This window comes from Lynx rufus, unplaced genomic scaffold, assembly GCF_022079265.1.
Source record: "Lynx rufus isolate CCGP_SWC_20201006 ecotype Redwood Valley unplaced genomic scaffold, mLynRuf1.p SCAF_17, whole genome shotgun sequence".
In the NCBI taxonomy this organism is placed as follows: domain Eukaryota; kingdom Metazoa; phylum Chordata; class Mammalia; order Carnivora; family Felidae; genus Lynx; species Lynx rufus.
This window is the reverse complement of record NW_025814831.1, coordinates 36,751,327-36,771,492: the sequence shown is the minus strand read 5'-3', so window position 1 is coordinate 36,771,492 and position 20,166 is coordinate 36,751,327. Positions and strand designations below refer to the sequence as shown.

Below are 20,166 nucleotides of genomic sequence, written 5' to 3'. Positions count from 1 at the left end.
TCCTTAATGCCCCTTATCTATTTAGTCCATTCCCCCCTCCGCCACCTCCCGCCACAACCCCTTCAGTAACCCTCTGTTTGTTCTCCATATTTAAGAGTCTCTTATGTTTTTGTCCCCCTCCCTGTTTTTATATTATTTTTGCTTTGCTTCTCTTATGTTCATCTGTTCTGTATCTTAAAGTCCTTATATGAGTGAAGTCATATGATATTTGTCTTTCTTTGACTAATTTCGCTTAGCATAATACCCTCTAGTTCCATCCACATAGTTGCAAATGGCAAGATTTCATTCTTTTTGATTGCCGAATAATACTCCATTGTATGTCTGTCTGTCTGTCTGTCTATCTATCTATCTATCTATACCACATCTGTATCCATTTATCCATTGATGGACACTTGGGCTCTTTCCATACTTCGACTACTGTTGATAGTGCTGCTGTAAACATTGGGGTGCATGTGTCCCTTCGAAACAGCATACCTGTATCCCTTGGATAAATACCTAGTAGTGCAATTGCTAGATCATAGGGTAGTTGTGCTTTTAATTTTTTGAGGAACCTCCATGCTGTTTTCCAGAGTGGCTGTACCAGTTTGCATTCCCACCAACAATGCAAAAGAGATCCTCTTTCTCCGCATCCTCACCAACATCTGTTGTTTCCCAAGTTGTTAATTTTAGCCATTCTGACAGGTGTGAGGTGGTATCTCATTGTGGTTTTGATTTGTATTTCCCTGATGATGAGTGATATGAAGCATTTTTTCATGTGTCGGTTGGCCATCTGGATGTCTTGTTTGGAGAAGTGTCTATTCATGTCTTTTGCCCATTTCTTCACTGGATTATTTGTTTTTTGGGTGTTGAGTTTGATAAGTTCTTTATAGATTTTGGATACTAACCCTTTATGTGATATGTCTTTTGCAAATATCTTCTCCCATTCTATTGGTTGCCTTTTAGCTTTGCTGATTGTTTCCTTCGCTGTGCAGAAGGTTTTTATTTTGATGAGGTTCCAGTAGTTCATTTTTGCTTTTGTTTCCCTTGCCTCCGAAGATGTGTTGAGTAAGAAGTTGCCATGGCCAAGATCAAAGAGGTTTTTGCCTGCTTTCTCCTCGAGGATTTTGATGGCTTCCTGTCTTACATTTAGGTATCTCATCCATTTTGAGTTTATTTTTGTGTATGGTGTAAGAAAGTGGTTCGGGTTCATTTTTCTGCATGTTGCTGTCCAGTTTTCCCAGCACCACTTGCTGAAAAGGCTGTCTTTACTCCATTGGATATTCTTTTCTGCTTTGTCAAAGATTAGTTGGCTCTATGTTTGTGGGTCCATTTCTGGGTTCTCTGTTCTCCATTGATCTGAGCATCTGTTTTTGTGCCATATATCATTTAATTCTTGTGTGTGTAATAGATTATGTGAAGTTCATGGCCAATAGTAGTATATGTCCAACAACTGGTTGCTATTATTTTTTCTCTGTGTTAGTTCCAACCGTGTAGTTTAATCAGAAATTGAAGCTGTTAAGATGATAGGAGTGGGCTGTGTGATCAGACCTAAAGGACTTGCTGGGAAGTTGACAGTGGTTTGAAGGTTAAGTATATATCAAAGAGTGTTTCAGGGATAATCTGCATCCTGATCACTTAGGAAGCTTGTTAAAATGTACAGTTTTGCGGGGGGTGCCTGGGTGGCTCAGTTGGCTGAGTGTCTGACTTAGGCTCAGGTCATGATCTCATGTGGGTTTGAGCCCTGTGTTCGGCTTTGCACTGACAGCACAGAGCCTGCTTCAGATTCTCTGTCTCCCTCTCTCCCTACCCCTCCCCTGCTGTTCTCTCTCTCAAAAATAAATAAACATTAAAAAAAAATGTACAGTTTTGGGTTCATCCTCAGGAACTCAGACCTTTTATGATTCAGAATCTCTGGTCATGGGCCCCAGAGTCTACAATTTTATGACCTTAATATATAATTCTGATCCATAATGAAGTTGAGAATCATCTTTTTAAGTTTATTCTTCCTGATGATTAAAAAGAAACGATTCTAGTGATTTTTAAATGGTTATTTTTTCTTTGACACAGTAAGTTTTCTATTTTATTGGTGATGGAGGGGTAAATATTTTCCATTTAAATTTTTATAGATGATGTATAATAAATACGATTTTTATATGTTATGAGGGTAGGAGGAGTAGTGATTATTCATTCAACTCAAATTTAGTAAATATAATGTATATTTTATTTTTTTATAAATATATTTTTCTTTATTATTCAAATGTAGCCTTTTGGAATAGGATAGGAAAGGAAGGCAGACTGAGAACACATACTTTATGAAGATAAGTGGAGAGAGAAAGAGAGTGGTTTTCTGGTTCTAACTAGAAGGAAAAAATAACTACAAATAATTTACATAACTAATATGGATAATTAAAACCTGATGGAAATTTTAAGGAGTTTTGGGTATGGGTAATTTTGTTAGTCATATTAGTTAATGAAAGTCATATCAGGAATGCTCAGCCTCTGTGTTTTTTGACAGCTGCTCTGCCTCCTAAGAACATGCTTCTTTTGGGTTTTGTCAGTGTTGGCTTCCTGGGAATCTTCCTCCATTCTTTGGGAAATTAAGTTGTACTCTGGCAGTGCTTCACATGAACCTCAGCTTTCTTAGATTCTTCAGGTAAAACCTTATCCAAACGAACCAATGAATTGCTTCAAGTCATAGTTTTAAACTTAGGTGTTTAGAAGGCTGCATTTTAGTGAGTATTAGCTTTGGTATTTTTAGTCTCCAAATCATTCTGGCTCCAGCGTCCACTGTAAAAACTCTTATGGGGTAAGCAACTCTATTTTTAATTTTTTTTAACATTTATTTATTTTTGAGAGACAGAGAGAGATAGAGCATGAGCAGGAGAGGGGCAGAGAGAGAGGGAGACATAGAATCCGAAGCAGGCTCCAGGCTCTGCGCTGTCAGCACAGAGCCCAACGAGGGCTCAAACCCACGGACCGTGAGATCATGACCTGAGCCAAAGTTAGACGCTTAACCGACTGAGCCACCCAGGCACCCCAACTCTGTTTTTTAATGTCTGTGGTTTTGTTCATTCTCAGCAACTAGGTCACCAGAACTTTGTCATTATTAATTAAAAAGGTACCATATACTTTTTTTTTTTAAGAGTATGCTTGGGTTGAATGAAGTTAAGACATCTTAGAAATTGTGGCTTTGCTTTAAATAGTTATAGGATATAATTTTGCATATTCTGAATTCTATTTGCTGGTACAATAAATTCTATTCTATTTGCTGGTACAATAACATTATTTACCTTTGGGAACTTTGGCAATTGTATTATGCTATTTAGAATTCACATGGATTATTACAACTTAGTAGTAGGCCTTTAACTGACAGCCTCAGTCTGACTTCTTTTAAAAGCTGTCTTCAGTATCTTCAAAAGTAATTTTTGGGTCTTATTGGGCCTGGAACTTTTACTTCTGTTTTGACAGAAGCAGAGAGTGGGCCTTTTGAGAAGTTAGGAACAGTGGGGTACAGAGGAGGAGAAAAATCAGACTAAATTTATATCATACCTGTTTCATTGTGAAAAATAATCATAGCCGTCTCTACTTCACTTTCCTCAGGGTGGTAGTGATGGTTCGTGATAGTAGGAGCAGTTGTAGGGGTGAATTAAGGAGGCATTGAGGAGAATGTATTATCTCCTAACATGGGCTTTCAGTTATTTCCCAAATGTAGATAATAAAGTGATTATTACCAAAAATATTTCTCCCATGAGACAGTCTCATATGTAGTATTCATATGTTTATCACTTATCAAAATATTGACTGTGTTGGCATCATAAGCAACTTCCTGTGTTATTGTCTTCTCTGTCATGTTCTTTTCTGTATTAAGTGGGCCACAGACCCATAACAGTGTTGAGGTAATGATACACTATCACAACTCTGTTGATCTTTTTTTTTTTCCATCAGAGAAAATCACATGATTTTTTCCCCTTTATTCTTAAAGCAATCTTATTACCTGTAATTATACTTTTCTCCTGAATGGTTTTAGAATGTTTTTGGATGGTGTTGGCAAACATAGTATTATTTTGTAGTTAAGTTTAAGCTCTTAAACAAGACTATCTGGGTTCATTTCTCATCTTTGCCACTTACTAATTGTGTGACCTGGGGCAAGCTATTTACTTTATATAACTCAGGCTTGCCTCAGTTTTCTTATCTGTAAAACAGGGATCATAAAATTATATACTTTATAGATATATGTTGAGGATTAAATCATTTTATAAAGAACAGTACCTACAAATTGTATAGGCTGAATAAATATTAGTTATTACATATTATTAGAAGTTATTCATATTATTAGTAAACTCTAATAGACTTTCAAAGTAAAAATACTTAGAAAAGTACAAAGTACTTTTACAAAGCAAAAATACGACTGGATCAGTTGGTAGAGCATGCGACATGAGTTTGGGCCCCACGTGGGTGTAGAGATTACTTAAAAAAAAAACAAACAACTGTTTAAACTGTTTAAACTTAAACTGTTTAAACTGTTTAAACTTAAACTGTTTAAACTGTTTAAACTTAAACTGTTTAAACTGTTTAAAACTTAAAAAAAATCAACTTAGTTCATTTTAGGTTGGAGTTTGGACACACACACTCTCAAACCCTTTTCAAACTGTTACAGGATGATGTTTTTTTCACTTTAATGTGCAGATTACTCGGGGATCTTGTTAGATTCTTACTCAGTAAAGCCTGAGATGCTGCCTTTTTAATAAGCTCCGTTGGTAATCTGGATGTAGCTAAGTACTTAGACCAAACTTTGGGTATTAAAGTTATGGAAGATTCCATTAAGTTGTTCTCAGTTCTTCTGTCAGTACTTTATAAACACTTGAGTGTTTTGTTTTTTTTTTTTTAAGATTTTATTTTTAAGTAATCTCTACACCCAGCGTGGGGCTAGAAGTAACAAGCATGAGATCAAGAGACACAGGCTCTACTGACTGAGCTAGCCAGGTGCCCCTGTTTTTTTTTTTTTTTTTTTTTTTTTTTTAATTTTTTTTTTTCAACATTTATTTATTTTTGGGACAGAGAGAGACAGAGCATGAACGGGCAAAGGGCAGAGAGAGAGGGAGACACAGAATCGGAAACAGGCTCCAGGCTCTGAGCCATCAGCCCAGAGTCTGACGCGGGGCTCGAACTCACGGACCGCGAGATCGTGACCTGGCTGAAGTCGGACGCTTAACCGACTGCGCCACCCAGGCGCCCCATGTTTTTGTTTTTTTTTAAATATGCCTAGGCTTTATCTCAGACCAGTTAAATCAGATCTCTGGCATTAGTGTTCTGGGCATCATCATTATTACTATTTTATTATTTTTGTAAAAAATATTCTAATTCATTCTCATGTGTAAATAGCATTAAGAGCTACTATAGTAATCTGAAGGGGAGTCATTAAGCTAAGAAGCTCTATTTTATGTCTTCCTTTACTTTATCTTCTATCATTTTAAGCATCTGTAAGGATGATGCAACACAGCTTAAAGAATTCTGTAACCAGAAGACAGCTAATACCTGAAGTTTTCTTTTCCCTGGACTGGACTAGGAAGTTTGACTCCTTGAATCCCTCCTCATGCATCCTATTGCCTGTTGCTTTCATCATTTTTATAACTTTTTGGACCATCCCTAATTTCTCAATGGCTTCCTGAAAATATAGTAGCTCAAACTCAGTAGAAAACTGCTTTAATAAAACTAAACAATGGCAGAGGCAGAGGAATATAGTTCCTTCCACTTCGTAAATTCTGAGATTTTTGTTATGTAAAGTGGAAAACTTATATATTTTTACTTTCCTAAGTTGTGTTTCCTCATCTTTTTTTTCTCACCCATACTTCTTACATCCATTTCCCATCTTGTACCTATTTTGGGGGAGAGCAGTAGATATTTTCTTATGGACTATCATGTTTTTGGAAAATTGTTTTTCCAAAGTGATGAAGATCATGCTGGATTTTATTCCATCTAGCCATGATGTATCAGTTAGAATATGGACAGGGAGGTAATACACACTAGATATTTCTGCCAAGGAAATTTAACATAGGGGAATGGGTTATACAGGAGTTGGAGGGTTGAAAAAGCAAAAGGGGCATACTAGAGTAACACAGAGACAATTACAGAAAGTAGAAATAAGGCTGGGAGAACAAAGAAGGGCTTGGAGTAGAGTTGGGGTTCAAAACCTCTAGAGGGGGGTACTGCCTGGGCTGCTGCTGCTGCTTCTGAGAGTGCTGGAAAAACTGGTGGTGGTCACCAACTGCTATCGGTGGAGTGGAGGGCCTGTGCCAGGGCAGTGCTGACCGGAAAAAGCAAGTTTCTTCTACTGCGCTTAGTGGCAGCATGAGGAAGCTGGCTGGCAAAAGAGAAAAGTTTTCCCGAGTTTTGTTTTCAGTATCACTATGCTGAGTACTAAAGGGTGGATTTGGAGCTGAGAGATGATAGCCAAATAACAACCACATACAGCTTTCTCCTCTCCTGGTTACACGATGGGATAGCCTCTTGGTCTCTTTCTTAGCTATTGGGACCTCACACACTCTTAGAGTCTATGATTTGGAATGAAAGGAGTTGTTAAATTAACTTGTCTAGTTAATGTAATTCAGGGGTATGAGACGGGACCACCTGCTCTAAGATAACTGTGTCACAGCCCTTCTGGGGACCTGAGATTTAATCAGATACTAATTTCTTTGGCTCTTGAGGGGTTTTTGTATTTTAAAATAGAAAAACTGTAGGAGGAATAATGATGCTATAAGCCAGAGGTTAAAAATTGGTTGCTTATTGGCCAAACAGTAGCCTGCAGTAGAAACCCAACTTTGAACAGAAGATTATACCTTCTCTCTCATTCTAATATTCTTCTTCCTGCAAAACTTCCCACATCTTAATATGTATTTGAATTATTTGGGAATTGTTAAGATGCAGATTCTGATTCAGTATGTCCCTGGATAGGGGCCTGAGATTCTGTATTTCTAACAAGCTCCTAGAGGAGGCTGAAGCTATTTCCTTGACCAGACTTTTCCCTTCCCTGGTTTGAAAACCACTGGTATGGCTTGGATCCACTGTTGGACCTGGGTTTGAGTGCTTGATGGTGAATGATGATAAAGTAAAAGTTTCCTAAAAGCTTGACTAACTTTCTAGAAATATTTTGAGCAATCTTAATAGATTTATAGCCGTTTCTTTCCAGGTGGAACTAGAAACGCATAGGCTTCTGAATAGGTTAAATTTTTGTCCATTATTTTGTATTACTGCATCGTCTGCATGCAGAGGCATATCTATCACTTGTAGTTTCCTGGAACATCTGAGGCTTTTCAGTAATTGTGTATATGTTTAAGGGGAACTAACTAATGAGAGATAGGATAGGAGGACAATTAACAAATGTATGCATCAGATATCTTGCCTTCATTAGAGCCATTATTCTTGATTAAATAGGGCTCTCTGGATATCAAATATTACATTTGGTTTGAATTTCATACTAATTGCATTTCCCCACTTTTGGTACTTTCATATACTTAAACTTGTCATCAAAGCGTAGGGTCTTGCCTTGAGCCAAATAAATGATAGTCTGTTTTACTGTAACTTTGAATACAGCCCAAATTTATCAAGTTGTTAATTGCTCTTTACATTTGAATTTTACTTTACTAAGCCATACCTGGTCACATCAATAAAAAGTTAATCATTTATTGAGTTGCCATCCTTCAAGATTCTGTCTCTGCACCCACCTCATCCCCATTCCTGAATCTTTTCTGTTTTCTTTACAGAGTTAGTTTTTCTAAGATTCTAGGTACTTTTTGTCTGATATGAATATTATACTTAAAATTTTAATTCAGACTATGGATAATAATTTAGGCCATGAATAGAGAAATAATTGGCCTCTTTATCAGCTGAGGTGAAAGAGTTAAAATGAAAGTCAAGGGTTCAGGGGATTCCTATAGAAAAGAAGGGTGAAAAAAGCTCAATTTTAGTATCTTAAACAAAGCATTTTGATTGGCATGTAGAGACCCTTACATGCACATAAACGCCCATATTTGAATATTTATAGAAGATAATCTGTCAAAATTACTGTTATTTTAATTTGCCAAGCTTGGCTGATTGCTGCAGTTGGATGTTAGTTGAATTCTAGATGAGGAACTGTAAATACGATCTGGTGTGGAACATGCTTTTTTTCTTGAAGCTGTTTGAGTATCTCCCCCTCCCCACTTTTCTTTTTTTACAGTGGGCCTTTTTGTGTAGCTGAATTTCCATGTTCTTTTTTAGGGGAAAAAAATTAAAGTGGTGTGAGAACAGTAAATAATAAAAAAATTTTTTTAGTTAGAAAAAAAATTATTCACATTTGGTGATCAGGAATTATTTAAATGGTTTAAACTATTTGTCCAGTCTTCAAAGGAGCTATCTCTAGAGATTTCAAACCTAGGGTCATGTGTCTCATTTGAATGGCCTATGAGGTTTTATGTGAGATATATTTCATGTTAACAACAAAGAAAATGTGTAATTGTAGATAATTAATGTTACCCCTTTCTTTTGTCTCATTTTGAACAGTGATAATTTTAGTGACCCAGATTCAAGCAATAATATCTTCATTTTGGAAATACCATGTGGTTTTGTACGCTTGTGTTCTAGTGGAAGGAAGGTAAGCCATTTTTCACAGTTAATACTGGAATAACTTTGTTAATAAAATTTTTGTCTTTAAAAGTGAGAAAATCCTTTTCTCATTAGGTAATATCCCTTCACCCAGAAAACACTATATTATTGATTGATGGTGTATTACTATTCCTCAAAAGATTGCACTGAGACTACACTATTTCAGCTTTGGAGGTAATCAGTGACTTTCTAAAAATCATGTGACTTTTTTGGAGCAGGAGTACATTCTGTGCTCTGCTAGGCTCTCTTGTCTCTTTCACATAGCAATTTTCACCTGGATAGTTTATTTTTACATATATAAACCACTTGACATGACTAGAGAGTCTTAATTTTTGTTTTTTGCTTTTGATGTTTTCATTTCTTTGTCTCTTATGAACTGACATAATTGACTCCATTTTTATAGGTTATTACTTTAGCTAAAAATTATGCCAAGTATGAAGTCGCAGTTTTAGTTAGATATTGACTTTGTTTTGGGATTTCAGGAATGTGGGGTCTCAGCCATTTTATATTTAGCAAATTAAGAATGGAACTTTTAGAGCATTCTCTTCTGTCTTTCACAACACAAGTATCCATCTTCATTCTCATTTGACAGCTTCCTTTTGGGTTGATTAATCTTTTTTTCTAGGAGCTTTTGTATAATTTTTTAACTTGTTACTATAGTCACTTTTCCCCATGCTTTTTGTAACCATCCCCAAATCATTTCCTGTGTGTTTCACCCTAATTCCTCATTATCCTTGTAGGAAAATTATTTGTCCAACTTTGTAGTTCTCCTTTGGCTGAAGAGCAAGATTATTATTAATTCTTTAAGATTTTACACTTGTTCCTAATTTTGTAATGGTTCACCATCTGTTCAGTGTATTAAGAGCTCAGAAATGTCTGTTATACCTAATGCATCACAGATGTGGAAAATAATAATAAAATAGTTACATTTATGTAAAGTGAAAGTACTGCTAATATATTCTCTTGGGTTTGGCTATTGTGACATTCTTGCTATGTTTGGGAGCTTATATGCAACGTGCTTTTAAATTTCTTAAGGTGAATTAGATATGTTTATCTTATTTAACCAGTATGCCTTTGTTTAAGTATGTTAAAACTCAGTTGAATAAAATTTAAGTCAAAAATATAAAGAGTAATGAGCTGTTTTACAGTGTTATTTGGAAAAAAAAAAGTAGCTGTATTTCTTGCTATCAGAATAGCAGACAACACTATAGAGTGGACTAAGATTTCCTGAGTAAATTAATTTTGATAAAGGTTGATTCCACAGAAATAGCAAATGTTGGGAATTGGTATCCAAATGTCAAATTTCACATAAAAATTTTAGTATTTTACTGATTTTTTTTTTCCTCCAGAGGAAGAATCTGAAAACCTAAGTTTGTTTGGAGGGCATTATAATTCTATTTTAGGAATTAAGAGGCAGGCTTTATTTTTCTGCAAATTAGTAAGAATACCAGTGAATTACAGTCTTTACTGGTAAATTTTTAAAAAGCCCCTAAGGAAATTTAATATTTAGGTCTTTATTTAGGAAATATTTTAGTTTGTAATAACAATGCAGGTTCTAAATGATCTCTATACTATTTGGTTATATATGTGTTTTCATAGCTTCAGAAAGGAAGGGTGAAATAACTTTGTTAATGAAGTATATTGCTCAATAATTTGCATTTTGGTGTTACAGGGCGAACCCTATGATCAATCATATTTTAGGTAATTTGTGTGCCATTGAGACAAATTCAAATCTCTATTTTTTTCTCTCTTCATAATAGCATAAGAATGCTATATATGTCACTTTATCCATTAGGAAAATGTGAAGGTAAAAATTGAAAATGAGATTTTTTGTGGTTTTTGGTCGACGTATAAGTCATCACTCTGTCCTAACAATAAGTAAAAAACTGAACAATCTGAAAAATCAGCTAACTTTTCTGAGATTTTTCATGGAGTTAAGGTCACAAGGCAAGCTGCTGTCCCCGAGTTAGCAGGCAAATACAGAGAATGACAACTTACCCTAGCAGAACTCAGGGGCAGAAACCTCCAAGGGAACCAGTACTGGGTAGGAAAAAAACCTGAAATGTAATTAACGAATTGCCAGAGGCTCAATGTGGGCAAGTGTGAAGTATAAACTCCAAGGGGACCTAGGTCTAGGAGCCCCACACTTCCATGGTTTTACTTCCAGGAACTCTACCGTGTCTTCACAGTGAATATTAGAGAAAAATGCCTTGGTACTTCTGACAGGGAAAGGGGAAGAGGAAGGCAGTCACTTTGAAATGTGCTGAGGCATTCTTTTTTTCTAAAGGAAAGGTATTTTATCAGAGCCTAACCTATTAGGGTATTATCAGAGCCTAACTGAACTGGAGGAAGGGGAATACCCAATTATAGCCTATTTTAGCTTTCTATGTGGGGGGAAGAGAAATATCCAATTCCAGCTTCCTCTAGCCATCTTGTTTGACCTAAGGGGTGTGTGTGTGTGTGTGTGTGTGTGTGTGTGTGTGTGTGTATGTGTATCTGGTTTGGGGGGGCGGGCAGACAGGACTGAGAAGAACTTTGAAGGTCATAACTCAGGAGCACAGGCTCCCTAAAAGACTGAGACCTAATCATAGGACTGTAGAACACTTCTACCCATAAACCTTACTACATTACTAAATGCCTATTTGCTGCAGTTCCTTTTACGCAGTGCATCATTTTTGGCTTCCAACAACAACAAAAAAAATTACAAGGCATGATAAAAAAGCAAAAAGCACAGTTTACAGAGACAGAGCAAGCATAAGGTTCAGACTCAAACATAGCAGGGATATTAGAATTATTGGACCAGGAATTTAAAACAATTACGACCAATATGCCAAGGGCTCTAATGAAGAAAGTAGACAACATGCAAGAATGGATGGATAATGTAAGTAGAAAGATGGAAATTCTAAGAAAGAAAAAGAAATGCTAGAAATAAAAAACCACTGTAACAGAAATGAAGAATGCCTTTGATGGGCTTATTAGAAGATGGAACATGGCTGAGGAAAAAGTCTCTGAGCTTGAGGATATGTCAGTAGAATCTTCTAAGATTTAAAAGCAAAGAGAAAAAAGACTGAAAAAAAATTAAAATATAACCAAAGACTGTGGGACAGTCTCAGAAGATGTAATATATACATAATGGGAATACCAGAAGTAGAGGAAGGAGAAGAAAGAACAGAGGAACTATTTGAAGAAATAATGATGGAGTATTTCCCCAAATTAATGTCAGACTCCAAACCACAGATCTTGGAAGTTCAGAGAATACCAGGCAGGTTAAGTGTCCCCAAAACTTCACCTAGGCATATCATATTCAAATTGCAGAAAATCAAAGAAATAGGAAATAATCTTGAAAGAAGCCAGAGGGGAAAAACACCTTATCTATATAGGAGCAAGGGTAAAAATCATATCTGACTTCTCTTCAGAAACCATGCAAGCAAGAAGAGTGTGGAGGGAAATACTTAAAAGTGTTGAGAGAAAAACCCAACAGTCTAGAATTCTTTGTCCTACTAAATTGTCCTTAAAAGTGAAGGAGAATAAAGACTTTCTCATTTAACAAAAATGTAGAAAATTTGTTGCTAATGGGGTTGGAGTAGCTGGAGCAGCTGTATTAACTTCAGACAAAGCAGACTTCAGAGCAAGGAAACTATTCAAGTATAAGCAGGAACATTATATAATGATAAAGGGTTTAATTCTTTAGGAAGACATAATCCTTACTGTGGATGCACCCAACAATAAGCCATCAAAATATGTGAGGCAAGAACTGATAGAATTGCAAAGAGAAATAGATGAGTTCACTATTGTAGTTGGGTATCTCAACACTCTTCTATTAAAAAATGGACAGATCTTAGCAGACAGAAAATCAGTGAGGATATATTTGAACTCAACAGCACCATCAATCAACCAGATATGATTGACATCTATAGATTATTTCATCCAAAAACCACTAGAATACACATTTTTCTCAAAATAAGGATGGTATTATTCAGAAATTTCAGAGTTCATTTTAGACTTTAATTTGTTTCCTGTAGGATTTGCTGATGCAAACAAGATCAGAAAAAAGAAAGATGAGGAACTCATTTAAAAAAATACAACAAATTATCACCTGCCTCTCCTTCATCCTCCCCCCCTCCCCCCCCCCCCCGCCCCATAATGTAGGGTGAGAATTTTATAGCTTCATTTTTATTGTGGTACACATTTTTCTGGCCTCAGGTTTGGTATAATAAATGAGTATATGTGAGTTATATACTTTTATAAATGAAGCCTACCTGGCAGTTTCTCATTTGTAAGCTACTAGGAATATTTTGTATAACTCTTCGATTCCATGTAGCAAAATTTGAAAATTACTGTGAAATATGAATCCCTCAAGGCCTGGCCAGTATTTGATAATTATTGACCTTTGTTCCTGAATAATAGAACTCTCTAGATGTCTGACTCACTTACTTCCTTACTTTTCTTTTCTTTTCTTTTCTCTTTTCTTTTCTTTCTTTCTCTCTCTCTCTCTCTTTTCTTTCTTTCTTTCTTTCTTTCTTTCTTTCTTTCTTTCTTTCTTTCTTTCTTTCTGAGTGATTTTGAGGAAGAACAGAAGTACATGATAAAGAACAAGTGAGAATTTGTAAAGGAAGAAAATATTCTAACTTGATTTTAGGTTTTCTAGGCTAGGAGAAGACAGATACTTTGCATGATAAACTGCTGAACTTCCTCAAGGAGAGATGAAAATGACTTTAGTTCGATTTTATATTTGAAATGGTTGATGTTTCATCCTTTTCTTACTGCTCTTGCTGTCCTTTAGAGCTATACTAGTGGGGAGCAGGAACATAGGTTTAAATTAGTGGAATGTAGGGGCATTGGGTAGAATGAAGATAAATATTTCACCTTCTTTCTTTAAATTTTAATTCTCATTCTCTGTTGCTCAAAGTGGTTTTCATGAATTGGCACCTAGTTTAAGAGGGGGCTAATTCTTAGCAAAGCTATTCTAATGACAAAAGGCATTCAGTGTTTTCCTGTTGAATTGCTGGAATAATATTGGGTTGACATCTAGTTGCATGCTAAATGCTGTGTCATCGTTATCATTTGTCTGCCTGGTAGACTCATGATAGTGACCTTACAGGGATTACTATTATAGGTATGATTTGCTAAAGGAATTAGAAATCTTACTAAAATGGATTTGGTGAAATCGTTCCCTTTTCTGTAGAAAAACCAACAAAACTGAAAAATAAAACAGCACATCAAATGAACTCTCTCCTTGGATCATAAGTAGTGGTTTAAGGACAAAAATCTATCAGTGTATAATCCTAGGGTTTCTGTCCTGTCTTAGCTGCTGATTTTCTGTACAAACCTTGATCAAGTCAAATCACTTCTTACCTGAGTTTCTTTATCTTCAAAATGAAGATAGTGTCTACCTTACAAAGCAATGATAAGAATTAAATGAGGAAATGTATGCAAAGTGCTCATGTTTGACATGTAGCAAGTGTCATTTCTCTTCCTCCTTCCTTTTGGCATCAGTAATATCTGGATTCCATCTCTTGAGTTCACTGGTAATTGATTGTGGGATCAAATTATCTTCTCTTTCCAAACCTCATTTTCCTTTAACATAAAATCATTAACACCCACTTTATAAAGTTGTGGTTGGAATTCAGTTCCTAGTATAATCTAAGAAGTTTTTGTTGAAGCTGAATGTGAATGTTAAACTGCTAAAAACTTAAATAAATATGTGAGTTTTCCTGGATAAATCTTTTGGACACCAAATCCATTCAATATGTGGAATATATACCAAGAAGAACATAAAAAGAAAAATTTCTGGTTGTGTTTTTTTAGGGAGGACTCTATAATAGTTTACTTAATTTTTGCTTAATGTGATTCATTGGGAAAGTAGGGAAATTATGGATCAAAGGATTTATTTTCACTTGAAATAGCTACTTCTAGAAGGAATATTAATAGGGTAGTAAGGAAGTCAGACACTTGAATATGCCTCCTTCTTTGTTTTTATTATTTTATCTTAAGTGATGTCATTTTTAATAAGACTTCAGTATACAATAATGGTTTTGTGAGAAGATCTTGGAAAATTAATTGGTACTGAAAATTTTCTAGTTTGTTAATTACCAGAGAAAGAATTAATTAACCAATATTAAAGTTTAGTTGGTAAAATAAGGTCGAGTCTCATAAATGAATCATGTTAAATGATTTATGAATTAAATCAGTGTTGTTGAATTTAACCATGTGTTAAATCAATATTATTTCTTTGACATAATCATAGAATAGAAATTGATATGTGTGTGGTATATCGTATTGAACTAGGGAGTTTGTATTTTTAAGGATATTATATAGTTCCATGAATTTCAGTTAGATTTGTTTGAATGTGAATCACTTTTATAAATAATTAGCAGCAAAAATACCATTGGCTTTGTATCTTGAAGCAGTTGACTTAGATTTGTATAAGTTCAGATGAATGTAAATTGTAACTTACTTTCTTACACATTTCCCAAAAATTAGGAAATTATTTAGCATAGAGAGTGTTAATCACTTTCAAGAATTACCAGTTTATTGTTTTTATTTGACATGCTATATTTCTTATTAGATGTTTGTTAACCACCCTGAAAATGTTACAGAAAGTAGGGAATAGTTTTCTATGCATAGTTTTTAGCTGCAAGGAAAAAAATAATCAGAAAATAGAATCAAAATTGAATTGCAAAAATATTTAAGTGCAGGCAAGATTCTGCTGAGAAAGTGGAGATGAATTTGTGTGTGAATATTAAAGACCTATGGATATGTTGATTATGGCTAAGTTGAAGTAATTTTGTCATAAGGCAAAGGGCTTGCAAAGTTAGAATAAATGCATGCATTAAAGGTATTGATGAAATAAAAATAACTTGGTATCTTCAAGGGTTTGTTTTGTTTGGTTGGTATTGTGTTTGTTTTTTAAAGAAACCAGGTACATATAAAACTGGCTGTTAATTTTTTAACTTCTTTTTTTCTTAAAATTTAATGTTAAGAACTATTAGGATTCTGTGATTATACATTTACAACGTATTATTTGGGCACGTCTGTCATAAAGTAGTATAATATTTTTGACCTTTTTTTATTGTGGTAAAATACATATAACATAAAATTTACCACTTAACCATTTTAAGTATGTAACTCAGTGCCATTAAGTACATTTGCACTGATGTAGAGCCATCACCACTGTGTCTCTAGAACTTTTTCATCCTCCCGAACTACTATACTCATGAGACATTAGTTCTGCATTCCTTATATCCATTGTTCTATTTTGTCTTTATGAATTTGACTATTTTATGTCAGTTTGTGTCAATTTATGTCAATTTGAATTTGACTATTCACATGAGTTGAATCCTATAATATTCATTCTTATGTGACTGACTTCTTTCACTTCACATAGTATCCGTAGGGTTCATCAGTGTTTTACCATGTATCAAAATTTCACTCTTTTTAAGATCAAATAATATTTTATTTTATGGATATGCCACATTTTGTTTATCCATTTATCAGCGGATATTTGGGTTGTTGTGACTAATGCCGTTATGAACATTGGTGTGCAAGTATCTGTTTAAGTGTGCTAATATGTTTTTATGTATTTTTTAATATTTAAAAATTTTTGTGGTAACTCTGACCACATCTCCTGTCTCCATCCCCACCATGAGTAATTCTTTGTTGTGGATACATTTCTTAGGTATGTAAACTGGCTTAAGTGTAAATGAGTAAAAGGCAGAAGGATGAACTCTGTATGTCTCCAGGTTCTTCACAGATTTGTGATTCCAATTTTAATTTCTATAGTACTTGGATTTTCCAAATGAGAGAAAACAGAATAGGCATGTAACACCTCTAAATAAGGTTTCTCAACAGATCTACTGCATAGTAATTTTAAAGGCCAAAATTTGATCAGATTATAAGATTTTGTTGTTTTGGTATTTCAATGGTCTTTTTCTTTCTCTCAAAACATTTTCCTGGAAAAGCAATATAAATCTTTTATGAATTAAATCATAACTTTGCAGTTTAATTGGATTTTTAAAGTTTTTCTGTGTGTGCCAGCTGGACCTTTTGGAGAGGGTTACTACTATTTTCCCACTGAAATGTTAGAGACCAACCACCGGTTAGAGTCACATTTCCTATGGATGATGTTTTGAAGCTCAAAAGGAACTTTGAAAATTTTAAACGCAACTGAACAGAGGTTCCAAAAGGTAATGCTGTAGTAGTATTTTTTTTTCTCTGTATCCATCTACCCAGAAGTGAGCCTGACTTGTCAGTGATAAGGACATTTTATAGGCTCATTACTCTGCAGAGTGAAAAAAATGAAAACGGAACTAATTTCCAAGTTAAAACTTAAAAAATAGTGAAGGATGAATGAACAAGTATGATCATCCATTCATTCATGTATGAAAGTTTACTATGTACCAGACAGTCCACTAAACATAGGATATAAAGCAATGATTGAAATAGAATCAGTCCCTCCATTTACAGAACTTAGATTGCCTAGAACAGGGAATGGAACATAATACACACTTAAAAAATATTTGAATAAATGAGTGTCTGTTTTGTGAAGAAGGTTTTGGAGTAAGGGGCATTTTAGTGAAGAAGTATGGAGCATCCCGTCCCATTCATTGTATTATAGACAGTTCATGTAAAAAGTGAAAAAAGGGAAACAAACTAAATACTCTATTTATCTTTAACATTCAGGATGTGTGTGTGTGTGTGTGTGTGTGTGTGTGTGTGTATACATATATATATATATATTTTTTAATTTTTAAAATATTTATTTTGAGAGAGAGAGTGAGCAAGTGTGAGTGGGGGAGGGACAGAGAGAGAGGGAGAGAGAAAGAATCCCAAGCACATTCTGTGCTGTCGGCATAGAGCCCAACAACATGGGGTTCTATCTCACGAACCATGAGATCATTACCTGAGCTGAAATCAAGAGTCGGATGCTTAACCCACTGAGCCACCTAGGTGCCCCTGGAGGGTATATTTTTAAAATGAATAGTAACATTTTTAAATGTAATAGTAGGAAACTATTTAATAGTAATTTTAATTTTGTTTTATAGATACTTTGAGGATATCTACATAAGTAGATGATGGGGAACTGAGGATGCCTACATAAGTAGATGATGGAGAACTGAAAACATTCTTTAGTTTTTTTGTGTGTTTGAAAACTTAAGTTTGGATGTAGATTAAAAAAAATTTTTTTTAAATGTTTATTTTTGAGAGAGAGAGAGAGAGACCACGAGCAGTGGAGGGGCAGAGAGAGAGGTAGACAAAATCTGAAGCAGGTTCCAGGCTCTGAGCCATCAGCACTGAGCCCCGTACAGGGCTCAAACCCATGAACTGCGAGATCATGACCTGAGCCGAAGTCAGACGCTTAACTGACTGAGCCACCCAGGTGCCCCAAGGATATAGATATTAATAGATATTATTAGATTGAACTGCATTTTTTTATCTGAAGATTTCTTTTTGCTTTCTTCTTTGCTTAGTAGGATTACTGATTTTCTTAATTAAGGGAGAGAATACATGTGTTTTGGGAGTCCTGGTTATTGTTGGTCAATATTCTTAGGTTTTAAAAGTATAATAGAGCAGATTATAGGAGATTATTTTTTCATGACTATTTTCTTTCTAATTTCTTGCAGTAAGTTGTGTTTTTATCAGGACATTAGAGAACTCATTAAAAATTCCATTGTACACGTAGATTATTCATAACAAACAAATTTTATTCGAAATACTATAGCAACTTCACTGTTTTTTATCCTCTGGAAGATCATGTCGACTCTAATTATTGAAGCTTCAAATGATAAGTGATTGAATTTGAAAACTGTTTTAGGGTCTATTTATCTTTTTAAAATGATTTTTAAATGATTATTACATTCTTGTTTAAATGATAGGTTAACATTGCTTAGGTATAAAAGAAGTATTATTCTTTTTCAAAACAAGAGTTTTGTCAGGGCACATAGTTCTTTGGACTGTGATACACCAAATTTGAGACAATTTCTTTTCTAGATGTTTAGCTATAAGTGCCATAATTGTATAAAATCTCAACACAGAATATGAAGCAAAGAGATCAAACTGTAAACCTTAGAAGATGATTTAAGTTCCTTTCTCTCTCTCTCTTTTTTTTTTTTTTTTTTACTTTTTCATTTCTGAAAAATAAGATGCCTGTTCCAGTTCAATGAGTATGATAATATCAAATCCGGGTAGAATAGTACATCTCATCTTGTCTTCATTTTTTAAGGTGAGATGGTTTATAGAATGGAGAATAAGTCATTTTGTTAGATGTTGACTCCTTTCTAGAATAAAAATACGAATCTAGCAGTAAATCATTGTTATACTTTAAATGTTTAAAATATAAGAAAGGAATTAACAGAAACACTGAAACAAAATTAATACCACATACATGAATGATAGATAACATTTATAATTGGTATTTTAATTATTTCATGATGACATGTATATAAATAGTATTATTTACATACATAAATACAATAATAATTTTGTATATGTTAGTCTAATGAAATTAATGGTTTCTCCTTTTATACATTGCCACTATGCTTAGGCTTTCCTTCATTGCACTCATTTATTCATTAGTCAACAGTATTTAGTGTCTGATAGGCACTGTTCTAGGCTTTGAGTGATACCAGTCAACAAAAGAGACAAATTATTGATCTTATGGATCGTATATTCCAGTGGGGATACAGATACTAAACAAACAAATGTTTAATGATGATAAGTATTCTAGACAAAAGTAAGTACATCAGGAAAGGTGATAGGGAATGTTGGAGTGGGGAGTGTACCATTTTTATGTAGAATGGTCAGGGAAAGTTTTATTGAGAAGGTAATACTTGAGTTGTGACCCGAATTTGATGAGGAAAGAACTATGGTGTATATTTGGGTAAGTGTGTTTCAGACAACAGGTTCAAAATCCCTGTGTTGGGTGTAGGCTCTGCATATTTTAGAACATAAGAAATTAGTTGTGTAATTATTTGTTTCATTTTTCCTTTCCCAGTAGATTCTGTGATCCACTAAAAAGGGGATTATCTCTCTTTTGTCATCATTGTATACTTGGCACTCAGTGTAGTGCCAAACACATGGCAGGAGTGGGGCACTGGATAAATATGGATAAATTCATGAAAGAAGAGGGAGAATTTTGAAGGAATTCCCCCACCCCACCCCACCCCTGCCTTTTAAAGTTCATACTATAAATATTTCAAGCTGCGGAAATCTATGTAGATCATAGGAAACAAGTGAGTTCTTTAGGTCGGTAGAATGATTCTTCCAAAGTCACTGTTAATTAGTAGTGTTCTTGTGATGGCAAAGATTTTATCTCTTATTCTTACTCTTAATAGGGATCCTTTTGTTTCAGATGTCTGGTCTAGACATGGGAAGATACTTGGCTGTGGAAAACCTTGCAGTAGAATCTGGAATCAGGTAGCTGGGTTGAATTGCCTTTTTGATACTTGCTGGCTGTGTGACACCATTAACACCTTTAAATTAATTCATTAATCCACCTGTAAATGCCTTGATTTTCTTATCTGTAAGACAGATATTGTTATTCCTATT

The 20,166-nt window shown here is 34.7% G+C and overlaps 1 protein-coding gene across 5 annotated transcripts in view; it reads left to right on the top strand.

Moving 5' to 3' along the window:
• FUT8 (fucosyltransferase 8) overlaps positions 1 to 20,166 on the top strand; it is a 409,669-nt gene that overhangs the window by 190,227 nt on the left and 199,276 nt on the right. For all 5 annotated transcript variants that reach the window (XM_047079496.1, XM_047079498.1, XM_047079500.1 and 2 more), the window contains one exon: positions 8,518 to 8,608. The gene's annotated coding sequence lies outside the window, so the exon portion shown is untranslated. The remainder of the gene's footprint in view (positions 1 to 8,517; positions 8,609 to 20,166) is intronic.